This window comes from Lepisosteus oculatus, chromosome 14, assembly GCF_040954835.1.
Source record: "Lepisosteus oculatus isolate fLepOcu1 chromosome 14, fLepOcu1.hap2, whole genome shotgun sequence".
In the NCBI taxonomy this organism is placed as follows: Eukaryota; Metazoa; Chordata; class Actinopteri; order Semionotiformes; family Lepisosteidae; genus Lepisosteus; species Lepisosteus oculatus.
Window position 1 is genome coordinate 5,776,183 of NC_090709.1, and position 22,454 is coordinate 5,798,636.

The window sequence follows — 22,454 nt, forward strand, 5'->3', positions numbered from 1 at the left end:
TCCCCATTTTTACCAATCGGTGCCTTACTTAGTAGAACCTTATCACATTAACTACTCCGCAGAGCAAAACCTACATGTCTGTGTTAAGATAAGTTCTTTATATGTGTCCCAGACTGATCAAACCCGCGTGAGAACAACCTCACCAGCCTCCCTTTTCTCTGCAACAAAAAGATCACTTACTGATGTCAGACTGCTGTGAATTCTCCAGATGCGTCTCTCGAAGGATAAAAAGTTTATCCCCCGAGGTTGGTCCAATTTGCTAAAATTGTCCGGGTCCGGATGAAGTTTCAGCAGCCGTCCGCGCTCAGGTTTGTGATCCTGTACAAGCCCCCAAATTGTCATGGAAATATAACTATCAAGGAAGCCACAAGAGAGAGTTCTCACCTGAGTAAGGTCTTTATTTCAATTTTGCAATATTGGGAGCCCTGTTGCCACTCTGCAAAGTACATCAGAGACTCAACTCATTACAAGCAGCACAGGATTTTTATAAGATGTTGCAGTGTAAGGGAAAGTTCAGCATTTTGTCATTTCTAATACTTCCCCTTTCCTTAGACAAAAACAGATTACATCACAAAAACGAAAAAAAAAGAAGCACCAATATATTTTTTGCAAAGCTTATCAGTTACCTTCGGCTGATCTAATGACCCAGACAATACATAGTGTTTTGATACACTGTCTTCTAAAAATCTGTGCGTAGCACAGCAGTTACATTCTTGTTATATATTTTCCTAAAGCTCTCTACATTTTAAGAATCAATTTACTTATTTGATTTCTATTTCAATTTCCTCCTTTTTATTCTTAAAATGTTAAATGTTAGATTCATATGGATTCCCAGGAGGCTCCCATACTTTGGAAGCTTCGGAAATTAGATTTTCATTTCAATGGATATTTAACACTTTGAAGAAAAGTGATCTATAACCTCATCTCTAGAGATGTTTTGTTGCTATGGCAGGTGTGTGACCCATACATATAAAAAAAGCTGTTTGTAAAACGAATATCGAAGCTGCCTCTACATCTGCAAATTCGCAGGGGTCAGCACAGCCGGAGTGTAATGGTCGAGCCTCGCCCTGGGTGAACCTCCTTCTTGATCAAGGTATCTCCCCTACCAGGTAAGTATGAGTTGTACAAGCCCCTGCAGGCCCGCACCCACAGCACAAATCTCGCAGCCTAGGCCAGCTCCTTCGCCCTGCATGCCACCGCCTCCTGCTGTGCCCACTCTTCCGCACACTCACACGCCACACTAACACTCAAAAGTGTGGGCAAAACGAGAAATCGAGCGTGCCATTTCCTACACATCTGCAGTCGCCATTGCGCATTCGCAGCATGTCCCGGGACGCAATTCGGCCTCATTTGCATAACACCAGACCGGCAGATCACTACACAAGCTCGCGACGTGCACCTGCCACACACCGATCAAACACCGGAGTGTAGTGTGCTCTCTGAAGGCACCAGTTCTGTAGGGTTTGGGCATTTATGGGGACAATTATTAATTGTAGCCGTAAATCACAAAATGATTCTTTTGATGGCTTTAGAATCCAACCATGCGATATAACTCAAACAACGCACACACACACACAGGTACTAATACACGAGGATACATTTATTAATACATAGAATATGCATGTAAACCTAACAGATCTTATCGAGAGGGTTATCAGAATACAAAAGATATATATTCAATCAGTTACGAAGTGTTACATATATCAAGAGGACATACGTTCAGTATATCATTCATTTAGACTGTTTTGTAATTGAACTTGGTTACAACTTCTACATTAGATACTCAAAACAAGTACATAACTCTTAGGAATTAAATTGATATCAACTGGTTGGGATAACAATTGAATTCTCGAGCTGTAATGCAGTGAAGTTGAATACTCATCCAATCTCTAGGGATTCAGATCTCCTGCAGGCTCTCTGGCTCCGTGCAAGGCTGTGCTGTGCAGCTTGCGACGGTGCGCTGCTGATGCTCACTGACCGGCTAGTTAGTGTTGGCTTTAACTAGCAAAGTTTGTGCACAGGAGAAAAGATGACTGTGGGTCCCTGCAGGTTAGGAAGAAGACCGGTTCATTCCTGATGAAGCGCTAGTTCTGAATAGTGATTCAGCTGTCCACAGTTCCAACCTGTTCATGAGGCTTGCTGCTGATGCTAACCTCGGGTGGATCCTCTGGTTACTCTCTGGCAACCTCCACTCTAGACTCTTAGAACAAAGGAAAGTTTTGGCACTCAGACACACTGGCCGTTCCGTGGTTGTCAGGGCTGAGTCTCAGGATGGTCAGGAGGCGCGCTGCGAGAATGTCCTGCCCTTGGGAGCCTTCTGCTCCTGGGCCGTCCTGCCCTGGAATACTCCTTTGAATTCCCTTTAGAAAAGTCCACGAAATAGTCTCTCAGGCCCTCTGTGTTGCCTGTTTTTACCTGGAGGAACTTCAGCTCATTCATTGGCTGAAAGTTCCATGGGCATGAGAGTCCCACGTGGGTTACTCAGCCCTACCAGTCCCTGATTGGTTAATCAAGGTGAGATATGAGTCACTTACTCCTGACACTTAGGAATGCAGTCCAGATGTCCATCTGGCACACCCTAGACAGATAGGCGTCAATGGATGACCATTGATCATGATAGCCAGGCTTAGCTAAGTGCATCCCCATTTGGGAGCTGTCCCTTAACAAAAAAAAACATCTTTAAATCAGCCTGCATGAATAGTTTCTCTGTGGCTGCACCACAGAGATGAACAGAGAGATGGGGCCTCAGTTGGAAAAGCACAGCAACACTTAATTCTGTCTTATTAACAAGCATTGCCGCTACAAGTGAAAGACTGAAGAAAATAGAGCGGGGACGAAGGCAGTGAAGAGAGAGAACGTGGGAAGAAGAGAAAAAACGCAAGGGAAAAAAGCAGCGTCGTAAAAGAGGTGACGGAGCTGTCCTCTCTATAAGAAAGGTGCCATTGAAACTTACTCTTGCTTACGGCAACACGCCCTTGAGCACGCCTGATCTTTTCTGATCTCGGAAGCTAAGCAGGGATGGGCCTGGTTAGTACTTGGATGGGAGACCGCCTGGGAATACCAGGTGCTGTAAGCTTTTAAGCGCAGGAGGCGCCCTATCCCCGCTCGCTCGCTCATCCCCTGTTCACACGTGCAGTGCAGCTTTTCTGTCTGTTTATTTGTCAGCTTTGGCGAGACACGGGTGCTTGTGTATTAGTGTGAGCGTGTTTTATTCTGATCATGAACAGTTTTACAAGTCTGCAAAGGAACGAGGAAAGGTTTATCGCCAGCTGAAAAGAGACACAGCGCTTCGGCTGTGGAGATTTGTTCGGCTGGCGTTCTGGGAGACGCGTTTTTCAGAATTGTATTGAGATCGTTTTCCACAGAGCTCAGATGTCAAAGCACAGTAGCAGCTCTCCACAGAGATCCTCTATAGCACCCTTTCTCCCGCAGCTCCGTCCTCATTCAAAGGAAGCAAGAGTGAAAGGCTGAAGTGAAATAGAGCGGGGACTAAGGCAGTGAAGAGAGAGAACGTGGGAAGAAGAGAAAAACGAAAGGGAAAAAAAGCAGCGTTGTAAAAGAGGTGACGGAGCTGTCCTCTCTATAAGAAGGGTGCCATTGAGCCTTGCTCTCGCTTATGGCCACACCCCCTTGAGCAGGCCCTCTGATGTCACAGGGGGCATGGTCAGCGTGAGAGCAGGAAGAAGGAGAGGAATAGAGGATTTGTTTGTCTCAAGTAAGACTTTGTTTTTTGTGAATTTTTGTGGTTTTTTGGTGTTTTTGGTTGATTTTGAAGCCCTCCCCTTCAGCCTAGCGCTGTTTGGGGAGGGGAGAGGCTTTTGGTTTTTGGTTGTTGCTTTTTTGTTGCTTTCTGAGTCCTGTTTGTGTTTTAATGGTAGGAAAAATCATGGAGGCAGAGAATGTTATTGTAGTGGAGGAGGAGAGTGGTGTAAGAAAGAGAAGGATGAGGAATTCAGACCGACCCCCCTGGCGGGTTTTTGCGAGGGCGCATACTGTTGTGGTGGATGTGAGCGGCATGGAGAAACCATCTGCGGGTGCTATTATCGCAGCGGTGCACGGCAGGAGGGGGGTGGCCGTGCTGGTGAGGAGGGGAGTGTACGAGAGCGTAAGGCTCCTGCACCGCGACACGGATGGCCGGCTCCTGCAGGTCTGTCTCGGGTTTCTGGGACAGTCCGTGCTGCTGAGCAACATCTACGCCCCCAATGGGGAAGATGAGCGGCTCGCCTTATTCAAGCAGCCAGGGCTGGTCGTCGGAGATTTTAACTGTGCACTGAGTGCGCTCGATGTCGTGGTTGCGATGATCTTTAAGAGCAGCGCTGCTCGCAGCTTCCTGGAGCACAGTGCGGAGGCTCACGGGTTTGTGGATGCGTGGTGTCAGGCTTATGGTGCGCGGAGGGACTTTTTTCGGCGGCAGGTCGTTGAAGGTGTCTTGAGACAGAGCCGCATCGACCTGTTGCTGGGGCACATGAGTCTCTTCCCGTGCCTGAGCCGGATGCGCTATGTGTTGACGACCCTGAGCGACCATGCTGTGCTTCACTTCTCTGTAGCAGGGGCACAGGAGGACCGGGGCCCCGGCCCCTGGTGCTTTAATAACGAGCTCCTGGGGGAGGCTTCATTCTGTCAGGGCATAGAAGACCTAATCCGGCAGCAGCTGCAGTGTCCCCTGTATAGGTCAGAAAAGCTGGTCAGGTGGGATAATCTCAAGTACGGCATCAAAGAGTTCAGTATCTCGTATGGCCTGTCCCAGGGGCGGGAGAAGGCCAGGCGGGAGAGAGAGCTTCGGGCTCGGATCGCCTCAGAGCTCGGGCTCCTGGCAGATCACGGCAGGGGCTGCGAGCTCTTGCTGGAGCTGAGGGGTGAGCTGCAAGCCCTGGAGGAGGAGAAGTGGAGAGGAGCCAGGGTGCGCAGCAGAGCCCAGTATCTTGCCAAGGGCGAGAAGAGCACGAGGTTCTTCTTCGGCCTGGAGCAGGAGAGGCAGCGCAGCTCCTTCATCGAGGAGCTGGTGGGAGAGGACGGTGTGTGGCTCTCTGCCCCCGAGGCCGTTAGGAATGAGGTGTTTTCTTTTTATAGCGCCTTGTTCTGGTCCGAAGGGGTGGGTGAGTACCCGCCTGTCACAGAGCGATCGTGAGCTCTGTGACAGTGCGCTGAGCTTGGAGGAAGTGCTTGAAGCACTTCGGGGCTCGTCTCCTAACAAGAGCCCTGGGTGGGACGGGCTCTCCTCCAAGCTCTACAGACACTTTCAGCAGTCCCTGGGGCCCCTCCTTCTGGAGGTGTTCCAGGAGATTGCCAGGACCAGCGCTCTGACCCCATCTATGAGAAGGGGGGTGATCTCTCTTGTCTACAAAAAGCAGGGGGATCCCTCCCTTTTGAAAAACTTTCGCCCGATCAGCCTGTTGAACAGGGACTATAAGATACTAACTCGTGTTCTCTCCCTCAGGCTCGGGAAGGTTCTGCCCAGGATCCTGTCGCCTTCGCAGACCTACTGCATCAAGTGGAGAGACATCGCAGACACGGTGTGCGCCATCAGAGATGTTGTGGACCTTATGCGGGAGCAGCCGAGGGGTGGATACGTCCTGAAACTGGACCAGGAGAAGGCCTTCGACAGGGTGGAGCATTCCTTCCTGTTTGAGGTCTTGAAGAGCTTTGGCTTCGGCGAGGCCTTCATCTCCTGGGTGAGGCTCGTGTACAAGGGGATCGTGAGCTGTGTCAAGGTGAATGGTTCCCTCACGAGCTTCTTTCCAGTGACCTTGCCTGGGGGCAACTCCACCTCGTTGATCTACCAATATGCTGACGACACCAGACTGACGTTGGCAGAGGTGGCGGAGATCTCGGCCATTTTAGAGGTGGTGCAGGCCTACTGCGCTGCCTCGGGCGCCAAGGTAAACTTGGAGAAGTCTGAGGTCATGCCGGTGGGGAGGGCAGACCTTGCCCCGCTCTTCGGCTACCCTTTCAGGGTGGAGACGGGTCACCTGAAGTCCTTGCCGTCTACATTAACGCTGATGAGCAGGGCACTGGGCTTCTCCTGTGGAAGGAGAAGCTCATTAAGATGAGGGCCAATTAAATCGGTGGAGACACAGGTCCCTGACCCTAAAGGGAAGGGTCCTGCTCGTTAACACACTGTGCCTGTACCTCTTGTGGTACCCACTGTCTGTGATGCCTCTTCCTGAACGGGTAGAGAATGAGATTAGGCAACTGGTGGTGGGATTCGTGTGGGAGGGGAAGCCTCCGCGGGTCACTCATGACACCCTCATTGGGGAAATCTCCAGGGGTGGGCTGAAGCTGTGTGATGTAGGCCTGAAGCTGAAAAGCTTTAGGCTGAAAGTAGTGAAGAAGTTCCTTGACCTGGATAATGTCAGCATTTGGAAGATTGGTATGGCAAGCTACCTCGAGACTTGCGGGGGCTTGGGGCAGGAGACCCTCCTGGTGAGGCTGACTCCGGGGTTGATAAAACATCTGCCCTCCTTTTACAGGGAGGTCCTGCTGGCGAGGGGGTAGTTCATGTCCCAGCATGTCTCCTACACGCCGTAGACCCGGGCCCAGCTTCTGGAACAGCCTCTGTTCCTCAACCCCCTGCTGGTGTCTCGATGGAACAGGCAGCTCTACGAGGCTGCCATATCCAAGGTCAAGGATCTTCTTTATGAAGTAAAGGACGGATTTCTGCCCACCCAGGCTATTGTCGACGCTGTCCGAGAGGTCGACGACGAGCTGCCTGTCAGTAAGATCCGTTAGGATTACGAGCAGCTCAAACTCGGTCTCCCGGACAGTTGGCTGGAGAAGCTCCATCTACAAGACGGGGCATCAGGTCCGGCCTGGCCAGAGCTGAGGGTGAAGTGGGGGGACCGTGGGGTGGACCTCCTGGGGTGCACCACCAGCATGTTCTACAGGCTGATGGTGGTGAAACGCTTCAGAGTGCCGGTCTCAGAGGTGTTCTGGGGTAAGATCTTCCCCCAGCTCGAGCCAGGGCGTACTTGACGGATCTGCTGGATGGCCTGTTTCGCTCTGTTCGAGGAGCTGTTCTTGACGGGGTGCCCTGGAAGGAGCTGTTCCTCTTTGGGTACCGCGGGTCTGAGGGGGAGGGTTAACGCCATTTTAGTGAACCTCCTCCTCAGCATAACGAGGACAGCTGTCTGGGAGAGGAGGAACCTCATGATTTACAATGGCCTGAAGCCAGACCTTGTCAGGCTGTACATTGCCAGGGTGAAGGACTGCTTCTCTCTCAGCCTGGCCTACTGCAGGGCTGAAAGGCGGATGGCCGACTTTCGCAGGATCTTCTTAAAAAATAACATCTTTGTGGACATGCGAGAGGAAGGCCTGTACTTCCGGCTCTGAGATGGGGGTGTCTTTGAACAAAAGACACACACGGCTCCACCCTTTTCCACCCCTGAATAGCATTGGAGAGTTGAAGAGCATTCAATTCACATCGAATAGCATTGGCCCCTGAATAGCCCCTGAATAGCATTGGCGAAGCTCAGCACTGGGCCACTGGGCACAATTTCCCACTGTTTCCATAGTGTAGTGGTTATCACGTTAGCCTCACACGTGGAATGTCCCCAGTTCAAAACAGAGCAGCTTTTTTTGTTGCCACGCACACTGTTTGGGGATTCGCCTAGCGCTGTGATCGAACAGACCCACTCACCTCTTAGTGTGGCGGGATCTGCACAGTGCATGTCGCAGCGCTTTCTGCTTTCACTTCAATGTGCTTCCTGATGTCGAGTCGTGTGCTGTGCAGAGGCTCTGAAAGCGAGAGAAATGAAAAAGTGCACAGCGCTGTGAAAGAAAACACAGAGAAGTGAAAGGCAGTCCTTTCTCTAAGACCGGGGTAAAGTTAGCTTGAAGTTCGAAAACGATTTTGCCACGCCTGTAGTGCTTTCGCGAAATCTCTTAGAGTTACAAAAACACTTGCTTTGTGTATAAAATGCATTGTGAATGCTTTCTCAGCCTTCACTTTGTCATTTTTATGACTTTTTTTACCACGCTCAAATATTGTTTTGTCCATATCTTCACAATGGAAGCACAGAACGTCTTCAAACCAAATGCATTTTAAAGACCACAACTTGTGGAAATTTCCACATTCTCTACATCAAACTTTCAGTGAGCTAATTTCGTTTTTCATCGATGCATAATTACGCACTAACTGGAACCCGGGGGACCGCTGTGTGCACATGTTCACAATGCAAGAAATACTGTTCAATACGGCTTCATGCGAAAAACCCGTATATGACCTTAGGAAGCAGAACAGTGCAGTCTCCAATTACCCAGACTGTAAGATGACAAGATGAGTTGATGGAAAGAGCACAAAAGTTCAGCTCGTACAATAGGCAACGAAGATCCCAGCGTCGTCATCGCACTTGAAAGGACTGCCTTGCAGACCAAGGGCAGTGGGCGGTGCCCGGTAAGAGGGGCAGAGGCGGTAAGACATGATGCCGAGAAGCATGAAGCGAGGGGGATTAGCTCAAATGGTAGAGCGCTCGCTTAGCATGCGAGAGGTAGTGGGATCGATGCCCGCATCTTCCAGGTCTGAGTTTGGATCTCCGGAAGCCCGGTGCTCTCGTTTAGCCTCTGCGACTTCTGACAGGTGCTCCTCCGTTGCGGAGAGAATGTCCTTCAGTTGTCAAGCGTTGAAGGGCCACACCTCCTTCCCAACCTTAGTCTGCACTGAGTGCATCTCCGGCATTTTCTCGTCCAATTTGTCAGCTTAGCAAGTGAAAAGTATATCCAAGTGAAAACAGTGCTGATAATACTCTCACGAATTGTTAGAAGACGTGCTTTTGATCATCGATTGCTTAACAATCACATTCGTTCGACTTGAGCCATCAAGCTCGTAGTTTTCCTTCAAATCTTGAAAGCTCTCAGTGAGAACATCATAGGCTGCAGGACGCCCCGTAACTTGATTACTTCAACAGAAAGAAGAGCAGACAGCTCCACAAATATACGAGGCGCAGAGAGCGCAAGGCGAGCCGCACACATTTCGGTGGCTGAGAGAGGGCAGTTTTTGCTTCTGCATTTCCCAAGTAAGGACGCATGACAACAAGCGATCGCGGTGCTCATCTACGACATAGTGGTGATTTCAGTACGTGTTCTTTTGAACGAGCAATGAGGTTGCCGCCTTGGACAGCTGACTGCACGCTCTCATTGTGCCACGTGATGAGAATTCACCAGGCTCGTTCAGTCATTAGTCACATTCCATCGTTTGCCATAAGCAGACACTGCGAAGTGATGTGGATATCAGTTCCCAGTCTTGTGGAAGAGGAGGAAAAGAACACACGAGGGCTCGTCTGGGAGTCAAACCCAGGACCTCTCGCACCCTAAGCGAGAATCATACTACTAGACCAACGAGCCACGGCAGCACTTTCCATTTCAATCTGTCAGCGAGCTTGAGGATGGGGGAGAGGTGTCATTCGCTCGTCCAGTCAGACCTTCATCAATAAGTCAAGAAAGCCGCAATTACACGACTGCCTTGCAGACGAAGGGCAGTGAACTGTGCCCGGTAAGAGGGGAACAAGCGGCACTAGGTGACGCCGAGGCATAAGCCCCAGCGAGGGGGGTTGGCTTGTATGGTACAGCGCTTGCTTTGCATGTGGGAGATAGCAGGATCAATTCCCGTATCCTCCAGGTGTGTGCTTAGAGCTTGATGTGCCAAAAGGTGTCCTTCAGCCTGTGGTCACGCCTTGCATGGAGAGCATCGTGCAGCTGTCAAGCGTTTCGCAGCCCCACCCCCTTTTCTTCTTCTCTCTGGCTTAAGCGTCACTCCGCCACTCTCTCTTGACATTTCATGTCAGTATGTCAGAAGTCCGAGTGACATTTTTAATGGCTGAGTGAGGGCACGATGCTGAAGCAGAGAGGCCACTTCAGCCACAGAGACTTGTGCTAGGTGAGATCTGAAAGACGGACTCGCAACAGAAACAGACCAAAAATGTATCGGTAAGATCAAAAGGCAAATGCAACATTCAGCAGAGGGTGTCTAAAGATTAGGGAATGGGCGACTGAAATCCATGTGAGCCAAACTTTCCGGTGTGTGTACTGCAGCTGGGCTTGTTGGCGTAATTAGTAGTGCGTCAGTCTCGTCATCTGAAGGGCCTGAGTTTGATCCTCACACGGGGCAGGGCTTCTTCCTCTCTTGCTCTTTTCAAACACTTGCGGCAACTGTTCGCTCATAACCACGTCTGGAATGCGTGACCTTTACACGGGCGAGAAGCGACGCCGCATCCCTTTTCTAAAGAACATTCACATTCAGAAATAAGTCAAGAAATTTGCCATTACTTTCGCTCGCACTGCTGTCAGCCTGCCCATGTTGCCAAAGAAAGATTCACTCGGCGTCAACATGACAGAACAGCGATCACTTGAAAACAATGTTCCACACTCCGTAAGCAAGAACTTCAGTGTTTGCAGTCACCCGATATGCCGATAGTCAAAGGAGCGCAAAACACGAAGCATCAAAAGACAAGATGAGTTGATGGAAAGAGCGTTGAATTGATGAGCACAAAAGTTCAGCTCGTACAATAGGCAACGAAGGTCCCAGCGTCGTCATCGCACTTGAAAGGACTGCCTTGCAGACCAAGGGCAGTGGGAGGTTGCTGTTTTGAGACGGAGGCATTGGGATGGTGGGCCGAGATCTATTCTTCTTAAGGAATTCTTCATCGTGAAAGATCTGTCCACAGGTCATCCAAAGAACTCAGGGAATCATGTGCTACTGAAGGAAGTGAAGTGCTGAAACACATGACATGCCCCCTTGATCTCACATGCACAATTCTGCTGCAACATGCACAGCTACTGTCCACAACAGGCAGTGGGGCTTCAGCAGAATTTGCTACGCCACCTGCAATTACATATCCAGCTGCACACATATACATGGCCCTTCTGTCCTTTTCAGGATCTCAAAAAAAAGCATAGCGTGGTTTTCCTGCCACCTGATTGACCTCATCTCCCTCAGAATGTGCCCCGCCACATTCATTGCTAGAGCAGGACGGAGGCTAACGGACATGTCAGAACAGTGAGGTTCAACGATCTCTCCAAAATATTGTGGTTGTAGTGGAAGAGATATGTTTTAAATTGTACCTTGGTATTTCAAACTCTCTCTAGAATGTTATCCATTTCTATTTTATTTTGACAGGAACTGTTAAAAGGCTAATGACACTAGATGAAAAGAGAAGAAAGAAAACACAATGTTTCAGCCGTGGAGCCTTCTTCAGGTGTGAGGGCTCCACGGCTGAAATGTTGTGTTTTCTTTCTTTTCTTTTAAGCATGGAATAGACCTATTACTTGTTCCTTTGCAGCCTACACATGGTGATGCAGCTCCCCACCTGAACTGCTAATGATACTAGATACCTGGTAGTTTGTGGTACTTGGTTATTGTCTTATGTTTGCTCAAACTGCATATGTGTTGTAGCAGCGAGGCTTATTAATAAGAAAGAATTAAGTGTTCTGAGCCTTCCCAAATGAGGCCCCATCTCTATTCATCTCTGTGGTGCAGCCACAGAGAAACTATTCATGCAGGCTGATTTAAGGTTTCCTTTAATAAGGGACAGCTCCCAAAGGGGGATGCACTTAGCTAAGCCTGGCTATCATGATCAATGGTCATCCATTGGCGCCTATCTGTCTAGGGAGTGCCAGATGGACATCTGGACTGCATTCCTAGTTGTCAGGAGTAAATGACTCATATCTCACCTTGATCAACCAATCAGGGACTGGTAGGGCCGGGTAACCCACGTGGGACTCTGATGCCCATGGAACTTTCAGCCAATCAACGAGCTGAAGTTCCTCCAGGTAAAAACAGGAAACACAGAGAGCCTGTAGTAAGATTCAGGAGGATTCTGTGGACTTTTCTAAAGGGAATTCAAAGGAGAATTCAAGGGCAGGACGGCCCAGGAGCAGAAGGCTCCCAAGGGCAGGACATTCTTGCAGAGCGCCTCCTGACCATCCTGACACTCAGCCCGGACAACCACAGAACGGCCAGTGTGTCCGAGTGCCAGAACTTTCCTTTGTTCTAAGAGTCTAGAGCGGAGGTTGCCAGAGAGTAACCAGAGGATCCACCCGAGGTTAGCACCAGTAGCAGGCCTCGTGAACAGGTCGGAACTGTGGACAGCAGAATCACTATTCAGAACTAGCTCTTCATCAGGAACGAACCGGTCTTCTTCCTGACTTGCTGGGACCCACAGTCATCTTTTCTCCTGTGCACAAACTTTGCTAGTTAAAGCCAACAGTGAGCATCAGCAGCGCACCGTCACAAGCCGCACAGCACAGCCTGGCACGGAGCCAGAGAGCGCGGATTGGACAGCAACAGCCTGCAACTGTTTCTTTGAGTCCGCAGGAGATCTGAATCCCCAGAGATTGGATGAGTATTCAACTTCACTGCATTACTGCTCGAGAATTCAATTGTTATCCCAACCAGTTGATATCAATTTAATTCCTAAGAGTTATGTACTTGTTTTGAGTATCTAATGTAGAAGTTATAACCAAGTTAATTTACGAAACGGTCTAAATGAATGATATATTGAACGTATGTCCTTTTGATATGTGTAATACTTTGTAACTGACTGAATATATACCTTTTGTATTCTGATAACCCTCTCGATAAGATCTGTTAGGTTTATATGCATATTCTATGTATTAATAAATGTATCCTCGTGTACTAGTACCTGTGTGTGTGCGTTGTTTGAGTTATGTCGCATGGTTGGATTCTAAAGCCATCAAAAGAATCAATTTTGTGATTTACTGCTACAATTAATAATTGTCCCAGTAAATGCCCAAACCCTACAGAACTGGTGCCTTCAGAGAGCACACTACAGTGTGATTGCATATTTTTGTGTATTTTCAAATGTCAATATTTAATTCACTCACATTCCTGTATACTTGGAAGGAAGGCAGATTGGATTTGGCACAGGACGCCTGCTCATATATGTTGATCTTTGTTGGGCTGGAAAAACAATGATAAAAAGTTTATGAAAAAAGCTCTCCCCAACATTTCCCTTCTCTTGGCCATGGTTACACTGCCCTTTCTTTCCGTCTTTTGTCCTTCTACAAAGATTCCAGGGCTCTTTATCCACCATAATATCAGAAGCCAAAAATAACCATCTAATGTGTAAACAGCATTTGTAATGTTGGTAGTTGGAAGAGGTTAAGTATGTTTGCAAGACCTCGTTGATTACACCACAGACTTACCTTGTTTTTTTTTCTCTTTTAAAGGCTGTGCTGGACTGTACCACTATCATAGAAGATTTTTTTCAAGACACATCGCAGTTCCATAGTAGAATGTATCAATAGTAGAATTCCATAGGACATTATTTATCAACATCTAACATTACCCAGTGTGAGACTCTGCCAGTAAACCTCAGAGCATTGAGTTCTCCACTGGTGAAGATGGCTTTCTGAAGTCATGAAATCCACTGCTGGGATGCCTGAGAGACAGTGATTGAATCCTGGCTGGAATTAGGCTCTCTGTTAGTGTTGATCTGTGGGAATTATGTGGTAAAAAGGGAAAACTCCTTTACTTTAGTCACTTTGAAATTTCAAATGTACAGATCTTCAGAAACCCCAGTCTGAAGGATGAAGCAGGTTCTGCTCAAGGAGTTGCCTACGTTTTGCTCCATTCAATCCAAGCAGATAGTCCAACATTTGCCTTCTCTTGGCCATGATTACACTGCCCTTTCTTTCATCTTTGTACTTCTACAAAGATTTCAGGACTCTTAGTCCACCATAATATCAGAAGCCAAAATTAACCTTCTAACATGTACAAATAATTTGCAATGAAAGGAAGTGGAAGGGTTTAAGAATGTTTGTAAGACCTGGTTGATTACCACACATAGACATACTTTGTTGTCAGTTTTTTTTCTCTTTGAAAGGCTATAGGAGGGGTGTGATGGACTGTACCACTATCATAGAAGATGTTTTTCTTCTAAGGACACTTCTGTAGTGGCAAGGCGTGGGTAACCCCACGTGGGTCTTGAATGCCCGCGGAACTTTAAGCCACTGAACTACCGTAGTTCCTCCAGATAAAACAGGCAGCACGATGCCCAGAAGGTGCCCCTCATTTTCTTTCTGGAACAACTTGCTTTTCATGAAATTCATACAGCTTGTGAAAGATGAAATACAAATCTTGCCTTGTATATCGCAGGATGGTAAGAAAAAAGCATTATTTTCTTTTTTTTAAGCTTGCAAATGGAGAAAAGGGACACACGTGAGTCTCTGTTAATTGAAAGGTTAGTGGTTTGAGCCCACCCAGAAATGCACTTCTCATTATTGCAATGTAAACCTCATCTCTACTTATTCGGATTTCTTAGCAAAACCTTAACCCACTTGATATTTGCAAGAAATGTGAATGTTTTTGTTAAACAATTAAGTATGTAAGTCAATATCACTGGGAATGGCCAATAATGACCAACATTCAAGGACATCATATTCAGCCAAGGAGTTTGATCTTCGAACGGCTAGCAGAAGAATTCTCTCGATGCATCCTTAGTTAGAATATTTAAAATTACGACACAGATTTGTTGGAGAACTTGACAAGCAAAAAAGACAGTTGGACAGCATGATTATTCTAGGACTGTACATTTGTATTTTAATACTTTTGTATATTTATCTTAATTGTAATATACATGTAACCATAAATGCTGTTCTATGTATATACATTTTGTTGTATTTTATCATATTTTAGCTGAGGGCACAAGGGGGTCTATTATACCTTCCGAAACTTCCAAGACAACTATAACAGAGGCTCATATTTTAATATAATTTGCTTTAAAAGAAAACCACAATTTGTACGATATCATCCCTCAATATCGACGTTCAAATGAAGGATTTAAAGAAGCAACAGCGATAGGAGAGTACGTTGATTTTGGACCAATGTTTGCATCTGAACAATCCTTCCTCCTGGAAAGAAGAAAAAACAGGTATGTTTTGAGTCTCGTGATGATGCTCTTCTGGATAAAAAAAAAAAAACAGTGCAAATTTGTTTCGGATGTATTTTGGATAAAATGATAACTGTCATCGAAGAGAAATTTGATCAGTTGAATGCAGTCGAAACTTTTGACATTTTATATGATGACAGGACGTACATTTAGGACTCAGTACCGATAACGCTGCTGATATTGATGGAGTAGAAATTAAGTGTATTGGCAATTTTATCTGAGGCAAGAAGTACTAGAACACCTCCTATAAAAATGTTAGGATTCAGAGCAAGAAATATTTTTCCACTTCACCCAATGGTATTGCATTAACGAGGCTGAAGCTGGCTTCTTATTCGCCAGCTTCTTCTTCTGCCTTAAATGCTGCTGCTGTGATGTTATGTCGCCTTTCGCCTGTAGATGGCTCTTTACAGTAATTTTTAAAAGTACTAATCGGGATGGATTACTGTATTTATCCTCAGTAAATGGGAATATGTAAGTAGTGACTATCCAAATAACATTTTTGTGTGAAACACATTTCAGGAAATTGTAAACCAATTTTCAAAACTCACAATAACACAAACACAATAAGTAAATAAGACAAAGGCAAAACACAAGTTCACAGGCACTTTCTGCATATTTACCACGACCTTGCCTTCTGATCATAAAAAGTCTTAAAATCTTGCATTTTACAAGAACCTTTTTAATATAAATGGGACATTTAGAACATGGCATATGAGAACATATGGTTAACCGAGGATGAGCAACGGGTGATTGCACTTTCTGCTTCTTGCTATAAACCTACCCCCTGGTTAAAAAAACATCTAAAAATTCTGACACTGAGGTGTGAGAGACAATGGAACAGACTATCAAAATCCTGAACTTTAGGAAATTTTACTGTGCCAATTTTTTAAATATGACCCTGTGAACATGGCATGTCCCTCCTTCCTCATTACCAAAACATCTCAATGTTCCGACACTATGTACATTGGTAATTACAACACTTCACTGTTGCATTTCTGAGTTGTGACATTGTGAACATGGCATGTTAAAGTATATAGAATCAGATCAGAACAGGCTAAATGCAATTCATAGTAATTTATCATTTTCTTACTTTCTAAATGAAAAAAAAATGTCAGTGATTATGACACTTCGGTATGACATAAAATATGCTTCAATGACAGAATAAATAATCATGGAAAAAATACCCACAGTGGACATTCATATTTGTGATTATAGGAATGTTAAATATCAGGTGAGTAGCTGCGTCAGCATGCGTAGGCTGCAAAGGAACAAGTAAAAGGTTGTTCCATGCTGAAAAGAGAAGAAAGGAAACACAACGTGTTGGCCGTGGAGCCTTCTTCAGGTGTTAGAAAGACAGGGCAGTATGCACAGATAATTTTCATTTTATCTTTGCTTACTGCAGTTTATCTTTGATGACAACATCAAAGACATTAAGGGATTCTTACGGCTAACAGCTCCACATCAACTTCCTTTTATAACTAACCTCATCAGATCTCTCAACTCCCAACTCTTCCAGTTTCTCACTTCAGAGAAGGATAAAAAACTCAATCATCCTCTACAGAGAAAAACCATCAACACCCCTACCACCTCCACCAGTCCAAACCTTATTGTTACTGTACCCTCTGACCTTTCCCTTTCACCCTTTTGCATCCTCAGCTAACATATTTTAATATTACAACACAATTACAATAAATTGTACAGTATTTACAGTTTAAAATTAAGGTAAATATGTCAAAATATCAAAATCCAACTGCACAGTGCTAACAAAATAATGCTTGTCAAGTTCTCAAACAAATCTGCATTGTATTTTAAAAATATTTCAGCAGAGGATGTGACGGGAGTATAAATGACGATTCGACGATTATTTTTCTTGGGTGAATATGGTTTTCTGGGGAGTTGCGATGTTGGGCATTATTGGACATTTTTGACACGTGTTGAACAGTCGCATTTCCTACAAATATATTAAATATTATAAACAATGTTTACATCGCAAACGAAACCCGTCCCTGGGTGGACTCGAACCACCAACTTCTCAGTTAATATCCGAACGCGCTAACCGATTGCGCTACAGAGACTGACGAGCGGAGTCTTTCCTCGAATCAAAAAAAAAATCTCTTACCGTTTATTTTGCCAGCCGGTAATATTTCTTCTGCACTGATAACCAAGAACTGAATTTCATGTTTCGCAAGCTGTGTGAATTTCATCAAAAACAAGTTTTCCAGAAAGGAAATGAACACATGCATTTAACGAAATCAAGCCCTTTGTGAGTGCCCAAAATGGTACGTTCTGTACTACAAGATAGGAAGAAATACACGGCTGGGATTTGAATCTCGGTTCTTTTGTTTAATAAAGAGGCACTTTAACCAACTAAGCTACGGTGACAGAACTGCCATCACCTATTACAGCCACTTGTACACACCGCTCAGAGACATCTGCGTTCAGAAAGCGCTGAACCTGCTCTCAGAGCAAATTGCCTCTTTTACATACAGTAGCAGCCCCGACACTGAGAAACGAAGAGAACTGACTTTTATCCGGCATTTTTCATGTCCAATGCGTTTGACATCTCCCAAGGGCGACAGAGTTCTTTTGCAACACTAATTCTTCTTCTTTTTTATTTCTGTAAGCTTTGATAAAAAAACGAGAAATCGTGCAAGGGAAAAATGTTTTTTTTTTTCATAGAGAAAACGTGCACCAGGAAATGTTGTGTTGAGAAGAGGTGATTTAACATGATACGTGACCTAATTTATCGGAGTAAATGCTCACCCAGCAAGGTCTGGAGAAGTTGGAGAGTGTGGTGGATGTAATAATTATACGGTGTTGTGGAAGAAAACAGTCTTTCTTTGAATTCTCAATCAATGGGAATTTCAGTGCGAAACATAAACCCTTTTTCTGATTTAAAGAGATAATATTTTAAAACTCATAAAAAATCAGAAAACACGTTTCTCACTTTGAAATTTTAGAAGGGGCGGTATATTACTAGTAGCGAAGCTCAGCACCCTATGGGGGAATTCCGGTTATGTGAAATACCAGCAGTTTAATAAATAACGCATCTGATTTTGGATCATAAGATTGTAGGTTCGACTTCTACCTGCCTCATGTAAATTTTATTCAAGCTCCTCAGTAATAGATGTCTATTATGTAATGAACCGCACCTGAAAGCAAAACTTGGGTCTGCTTCCTTTGTTTTCCAGCATGAAATAGCAAATTGTTACAAAAAGTACCTGCTAATGTCCAATAGCGTTTTTTTTTTCAAATTACATTTTCAGGCTTCAGACACTTTTTAATAAAACAAAAGTGTCCGGAAACTCCCTAACTTTCAGGTTTGCTTGAACCTGTATTAAAAGAAGTTATTTGAAACTTCCGGGATTCCATTCTCTGATGTAGCTGTCTCTAAAGACGGATGTGATGTTTCGCAGATGTGAACTGTGCCTTCTCTCTTGTGTTCAAGGGTATTCGCTGTGTGAGATCCTAACTGTATGTCCAGTAGGGCTCTATTTTGTTTAGATTATCTATGTGGTGTACAGATAGAATTCAACTACATGGTTTGAATTCCGTGTTCAGGACGAGCAGAACCTGAAAAACTAAAAGCAGACCTCGACGTGATTTGAACATGCAGCCATCTGACCTGGAGTCAGACATGCTATCTTTGCGCCACGAGGTCACAACTGTCAGTGCCTTTGAATTCCCCAAAGGAGACAAATCAGCTTCACAAAAAAAAAATCCTGTGAAGAGCGCCGCTCTTCCGAAGAGAGTCTCTTCATCCCAGACCACATTTTATTCTTCCTGCGCAGCTCTTGTGCAGGTGTTGTTCTCAATAACAGATTCAGGAACACTGACTGTTTTTCTATTTTTTTTTTAAGTAAGTATCCCATGGTGCAACGGTAGCACGTCTGACTCTAAATCTCCAAATTCATTTTCAAAGTATATCAGAGTCAACTGATACTGATCAGGTTCTGCTGCTGAACCCGCAGTCTTCACCTTAAAGTTCAATTCCCCAAGCCTTCTGACCTTATATGTCCATCCCTTCTCATCAAAACTCGTATTTTCACAGGGTACCCTACAGAAATTGCAGTATAGAATGAAAAACTCCAGTAGATCTCGGCCACTGTTGGTGATTTTCCTTTAAAAACAAATTAATCTCCTGAAATTTGTATCACTTTCACTGAGACCAAGGAGTGTTAAGCTGTACATGAGTCTTTGTGGCTCGGTTGTTAACAAAAAGGGTGGTGGTTTGAGCCCTCCCAGGGACGCTATGAGCCTTTTAAAGTACACACCCGTCTCACTTTATCTCCACGGCCGGTCTTGTACCGCAATCAAATACAGAGCCCGCAGGGGGCAGTAGGCTCGCAAATATAGCTCACTGTGTATATAATGAAGAAGCAGAGGTTAGTTTCTTATCTGCGCGTTACAGGGTCTTATGCAACTCGTACCAACAGCTGGGATTTGATCCCTGCACGGGCTATTAGTTGAAAGGCCATTGTAAATGACGTGTAAGAGATTTATAGATAGATACTTTATTGATCCCGTGAGGGGAATTAATCAAGCTTATCCAGCTGGCTTTTATGTTTCACACTAAATTGCGATCTTGAAACCAAAATAGTTAGAAATATGGAACACAACCGTTGTTCCCCAAGAAGGAAAGCTGTTTAACACTGATGTCACACCTTTTTAATCAACCCAGATTGTGAAGACAACTCTGCCCTGTCAAAAGAAAATGTTGCACAAAAGTTGGAAAGCACACTCTGAATCCATCTGTACTGTATATTTGATTTCCGCAAACCGTTCAAGGCTGCTTGGTGCTTCGCAAGCAAGTCATTTAACTTCATTTTAATATGGATGTAACCATAAATGTTCTTAAGCATGTTGTACTTTTGTCGTACTTTTTAAAACATTTTAACTGAGGACGCACGACAACTATTATACCTTGTGATACATGCAAGACATCTGTAAACGAAGATGTAATTACAGTCAACTTGGCAATTAACAGAAAACCACAATTTGTATAATATTATTTCTCTATGTCGATGATCAGTTGAAGGATTTGAAGAAACGATATAATATTATTCCTCGATATCGATGATCAGTTGAAGGATTTAAGGAAACAGCAGCGATAGAAGGTGATTTTAGTTTTGAACCCATCTTTACACCTCAATAATCCATGTGCCTCGAAAAGAGAAAAGACAGGCATGTTTTGAGTCTCATAATGATCATCTTCTTGATCCAAAGAAATGTATAAATTTGATTCCTTCCGTAGTATTTTGGATTTTCTTACGAAGATCTCACGAAGTATTGCCAGGATCTATATTTAGCGTTCTGTAGTGATAACACAGCTGATATTGATTGAGTAGAAATCTATGATGTATAGACAACTTTATCTGAAGCGAGAAATCCAAGAATGCTACTTATGAAGTGTTAGGATTCATACCAAGATATACTTTTTGTTTTCAACCCAAAATGCTGCTATTGCATTACACATTATGTGAACATTACCAGTTTTGGTAGCTTCTCTGCGCGAAACTAATTATCAAAACTGAAACTAATTACAAAATTACTTAAGATCAACCATGACAAAAAATTATAAATCAGGACTAATATTAATATCAACTCATATTACTACAGAAGAAAAGATTTGACTGAAATATTAATAATACTATGCAAGCCTAAAAAGTAGAACAATTCAATTTATATAACTTTTATTTTTTTTATATTTTGAGAAATGGGCTCACACACCGGAAGACACTAACGTTTCTCTTCGTTAGAGTATGTGAATAACAGTTTAACCCAAAATGTTTGGAGTCCAGAGGGAGGACTCGCTCGCTGAATGATCTCTCAAGAAATCCCTGGTGAGATTCAAAAGGTGTTTTTTTCAACAGCTACGAAAAGTTTGATGATCTTCTCTGGATTTTCTGAATATGACGTTAAATTAGTTCAAATCAGTTGGTAGTTAACAAAACTAAATGCTTTGGAGGTACATTTAAAACAGCAGAGCAACACTGTAGCACTTCGAGTGTGCCTGAGTTTAATTGTGTAAACCTGTCTCTCTATGAACACGACCAAAGAGTTCTCACTCAACAGAAGACTGCGATGTGAGCACAGTAATATAAAGCACCTGGAGATGCGGGGGATTGAATGGATTGTTATATGCTTTAAGTGATGGCTGTACACACAGAAAAAAACGACAGTACTGATGATTTTTTTTTTTTAGTTGAAGCACAGATTCTTTCCAAGATAATGGATAAAGGCAACCCAGTGGATACTCTAGTAGAATGTGGAAGACCGTTCACCTTTGTAACCAACGCAACCACAGGAACAACGTCAAGAAGCAAAATCAATTCCCCATTTATATTTGACATGTGTGGTATGTTTTGTGACTGCTTGATGTAAACCCTATGATCTCTTTTGTACTTGGACAAGTTATTTCTGATGGAGCGCTATCCGCAAATATTTAATAAGCTTTACCCCTGCCGATGATTCGGCGTGAAGTATCACAGACAACTGCTTTCACAGACAAAAACAGCTCACCACCACAGCCAATATTAAATGTAGTTGCTGGCACACTACAATGTGCACTGGCTCATAAGTGATTTCGGCAGACGTTGCGCCCTACGTAAAGCTGAAAGTGCCAAAGAGCATTTCTGTTGAGAAAACATTTTTTTCTGCATTGATGTTAAGCTTAGGGAGCCTGTCTTTTTGAAATTCTTTCTCTAAACACCGTCTGCATCCTCCAGAGAGACTAACAAATATTTTTTTTGAGAAAATGTCTCACACATCAGAAGACACTAACATTTATCTACGTTAGAGTATGTGAATAACAGTTTAACTGAAAAAGCTGTAATTGTGATTTTGCAAAAATTCAATAAATTGTCCACCAACAGTAAGAAATTATTAAGAAAGTAAGAAATTGTTTTATTTAATAAACTATAAGACATGAAGAGAGTTTACAGGTTATATCCTTCGCTTTGTCAATTAACTTAAGTGTTCAGGATCCAAGCTCGTGTGTGGATGATTGTGTTTCTTGAATCTCTTTAATCATCAAATGTTGTTGTTTAGTCCATCAGTTTATTCTCGGGTTGTACCATAGATATTTTATACACTCGATACTTTTCATGCTCTTTTGCCTTTTCCTTCACATACGGAAAAAGTTCAAGGTGTTCTTGTTGCTGTGCTCCACACCTACACGAAAGCACATGTAACAGTACAGGACACACAGTGAGGAATTCGCACAGCTTTCAGCTCAGTGCGGAGTCCAGAGGGAGGACTTGCTCGCTGAATGATCTCTCAAGAAATCCTTAGTGAGATTCAACAGTTGTTTTCTTCAACAGCCACTAAAAGTCTGATGACCTTCTCTGGATTTTCTGAATATGACGTTAAATTAGTTCAAATCATTTGGTAGTTAACAGAACTAAATGCTTTGGAGGTACATTTTAAACAGCAGAGCTACACTGTAGCAATTTTGTAGAGTGTAATTGTGTAAACCTGTCTCTCTATGAACACGAGCAAAGAGTTCTCACTCAACAGAAGATTGCGATGTGAGCACAATAATAAGACACC

General features: G+C 44.3%; 2 non-coding genes and 2 pseudogenes across 2 annotated transcripts; 1 reads left to right on the forward strand and 3 right to left on the reverse strand.

Moving 5' to 3' along the window:
• Window positions 1–973: 973 nt before the first annotated feature.
• On the reverse strand, window positions 974–1,117 carry LOC138243704 (U1 spliceosomal RNA; annotated as a pseudogene).
• A 1,840-nt stretch (window positions 1,118–2,957) lies between these two features.
• Window positions 2,958–3,076, forward strand: LOC138218555 (5S ribosomal RNA; annotated as a pseudogene).
• Window positions 3,077–9,267: 6,191 nt separating this feature from the next.
• On the reverse strand, window positions 9,268–9,339 carry trnap-agg (transfer RNA proline (anticodon AGG)). The gene has a single exon. It is a non-coding gene; the product is annotated as a tRNA-Pro (tRNA).
• A 7,565-nt stretch (window positions 9,340–16,904) lies between these two features.
• On the reverse strand, window positions 16,905–16,978 carry trnan-auu (transfer RNA asparagine (anticodon AUU)). The gene has a single exon. It is a non-coding gene; the product is annotated as a tRNA-Asn (tRNA).
• Window positions 16,979–22,454: the final 5,476 nt, after the last annotated feature.